This window comes from Odontesthes bonariensis, chromosome 1 (genome assembly GCF_027942865.1).
Source record: "Odontesthes bonariensis isolate fOdoBon6 chromosome 1, fOdoBon6.hap1, whole genome shotgun sequence".
Classification (NCBI taxonomy): Eukaryota; Metazoa; Chordata; class Actinopteri; order Atheriniformes; family Atherinopsidae; genus Odontesthes; species Odontesthes bonariensis.
Window position 1 is genome coordinate 46,099,246 of NC_134506.1, and position 3,654 is coordinate 46,102,899.

Sequence of the window (3,654 nt, forward strand, 5' to 3'; positions counted from 1 at the left end):
TTCAACTTCCGTGTCGAGCTGCTCCTGGAGAATGAAATCGTCATGAAAGGAAACAGAGCATTTGTGCCTGACTCTCTGCAGTCCGAATACCTCCGCATGCTACACACAGGACACCCAGGGACAGAGTCAACAAAGAAAAAGAGAGTGTCTTCTGGCCATCAGTGAACGGGGACATAGAGACTGTCATCTCATCATGCAGTGTGTGTAACAGCCTGAAACCACACCAACAAAAGGAACCATTAAAACTGCACACAGTCCCTGACCTACCATGGTCCATTGTTGCCACCGACATCTTTGAATGGAAAAGCCATCATTACCTGGTGCTCGTGGACTCATACTCTGGGTGGTTTGAAATTGACCAGCTCAGCAGCTTATCTTCCAAGACTGTCATACAGAAGCTGAAGCGCCACTTTTCTGTAAATGGCATACCACTGAAATTATACTCTGACAATGGCACCCAGTTCACTAGCCAAGCACTTCAGGAATTCGCAGAATTATGGGACTTTCAGCTGGTGACAAGTAGCCCAGAGTACCCGCAGTCTAATGCCCCTTTTCCACCGCCAAGCTAGCCCTACTCTACTCGGTTCGATATAGCCCAACACTACACAAAACTACACGACACGGCACCAGTAACATTTCCTTTTCCACCCAAACTGTGGCCTGGAAGTGGGCGGAGTCGGCCCGTTCACCACTAACGTGACGTCGGTTTCAGGTGACTACAAAGTGTCACGCCGCGGTTAGTCAAAAGTAAACACAAGATCGAGTGTAATGTGTAATGCAGTTGACAATCCATATTGTTTAGTTAAACCAAGCTCTTTATTAAAAAAGACAGCACAAAAGTAAACAGCAGGAGTTGTCTCAGATACAGGCAGGGACGCCAGTGTTGGTGCCGGTGGAATGCAGATAGCAGCTGTTGCCTCAGCTGCAGATTGCGATGCCATTGTCGGTTCTGAAGCCTGCAGGATTGGAGGATCTTCGCTGACCTCAGCAACCGAACACTCATCGGTTGCACAAACCGAGTCTTGAGTGAAAAAAAATAAAAAGTGTGAACATACGAAACGCATACACGTAACCGCATAGGTGAGACACTGTGCTAGCCTTCCAAAACAGCGTTGTTTGCTAGCTCACTCAGAACAACTTATGAGACGTCTGTGTAACTTTTTACACAAGTTAAAGACTGAACATGTATTTGTTACGATATAAAACATGCATTTGTTAAGATATATGCGTTGCACCAATGGGATAAGAACAACTTACCATTTTTCATCGCCTCCAACAAAGACGTTGCCGTATCCATGCAGTTCGCCGGGCTGTGACCGTAAATGCCGTCCATTTGGTCGAACCACTTCCATGTCTTTCGGTTTGACCCACTCCGGCTGTTGTGGTCCTTTACCTGCCGGTAATAGCTCTTCAGCTTGTCTCGGCACTGCTGAGAATTCCGGTGATAGCATGGCTAGCCATCAGCTTGGTTATATCCTGGAACACCTTCTCATTTTATGTCGCTCCGTCCAGTTCCTTCTGCACGCGGTCCTCAGCCACCACACACAGAAAGGTCTGCACCTCGCTCACTGTCCATGGGTTGGCTTTCTTTCTCTGGTCTTCCATCTTCACAATTCTGTTTATTCTCTGGTTCTCTCGCAGTTGTGTTTTCATACATGGCGGGTGTTTCATACATAAAGCTCCCCGAGCTTCGTTGCGTGTATGACGTAATTTCACCTGACCAATCAGTGGACAGCACTGATCATGTGACGTTTTAGCACCGACAAGTACCTACTAGACCCACCTCTGAAGCAGGTACTTGCCGGGGCTCAAAATTGTAACGGGTCCCACCTTCAACCCGCGGTGGAAAAGCTCCCAACCAGGGTAGAGTGGGACCGTGTAGAGCTGTGTTGGTACAAAAATGTTCGGTGGAAAAGGGGCATAATGGGCTCAGTGAGAGAGCTGTGAGGAGTGCAAAGAAGCTGCTAGAGACCACAGAGCGTGATGGAACTGACTTCTATCTGAACCTGTTAGGGATGCGCAACACGCCCCGCGGCACGGTCCTGGGATCACCAGCACAAAGATTACTGTCCCGACGCACCAGAACAACTTTACCCATCTGCAAAAAGCTACTGAGACCAACAGCAAAAGCCACCACCAAGGTCAGGTTGCAGCTAAAAAAGAGGCGCATTGGGGCGGTCGGTGGCGTAGTGGGTTAAGCGGCCGCCCCATGTACAGAGGCTACAGTCCTCACTGCAGCTGGCCCCGGTTCGACTCCCGCACCGAGCGGCCCTGTGCTGCGTGTCTTTCCCCTCTCTCTGCCCCCTGCTTCCTGTATCTCTCAAACTGTCCTAACATTAAAGGCATAAAGCCCCCCAAAAAATACTTAAAAAAATAAAAAATAAAAAAGAGGCGCACAACACAGAAACACTACTATGACAGAACCAGCAAGCCACTGACACCCCTCGCACCAGACCAGGTGATTAGACTACAAACCACAAAGGGGTATGACAAACTGGGGGTCGTAAGGAAGAAGTGCACTGAACCACGTTCATACATCGTTGAGTCTGAAGGAAAGGAGTACCGACGAAACAGACGCCACATCTTGCCTGTTAAAGAGCCACAACCTTCACACACAGAGGAACTGGATACGTCACAGCACGCACCTGAGCCGCAAATCAACAAAACAACACTGTCTGAGAACTCTGTAACGGCAGTACCAGAGTCATGCCACAATTAATCAAGAAAAGACTCCCAGCAAGGTGGTGGAGCACCACATGAAGGTGCATGCAGAAGGCCCAACTCAACCCACCCCTTCCGGGTATCTCACCAGGTTTGGCAGGGTATCTAGACCTAACAAAAAGTACATGAGTTAGATGAAATGTTGTAGTAAATTCTGAGAGAGGTCGTCTTCAAAAACCGGTGTAAAAAATGAGTGATGAAGAAAGCTGCTGAAACGGACGTAGTCGAACAAAAGAAATCTTTATTTCTGTCATCAGGTCCGTCTCAGTTACAGAAAATGCATTTCCCGGGAGAGCCTGTGGTCAAATGTGAAAACTCTCTGCCTGGGGAGAGAAAGTCCCTTACATTTAAAGAAGATTCAAGGCCACTGGTCCAGGCGTAAAGCCAAAAGATATGGTCTGACTGTAAGGTCCCATATCAAATCTACCTTATTTGGGTAAAACTATTTAAGAGTTTGTTTTTCAGTGTATCTCAGTGTCTTGCACGGAGACGCGCGGAGGCGTCTTGAAATTAACCAGCTGTGGACTCATTACACTCTGGTTCGTCCATTTTGTCTGTGGACTCAATGAACTCAGTTCAGATTTCCTCATGTGCCTTTAGGCCCCATTTTGCCTGTGGGTCCATACACCTCAATGTGAAAAGAAAAATGCCTGAAAGATATCTAAATGTTTTATATTAGTTCAGATTAATGTATCGCGAGACTAGCTCGCGAGTTCTCGTTGTATAGTACCGGCGGTAGCTGAAGCAACGTGCTGGATGCGAGTCATTGGATTTATTAATAAACAACCACTTTGACTCAACTCTTCATCTATTCGTGACTTTCAAGAATAGAGACAAACTACAGCATGGTACTGAAATATCTGGTTAGTACTCTGAGTTGTGTTAAGGCTTGTAAGAATGGAGACCACACCGCTGCTATTTCGAAGGTCTTTA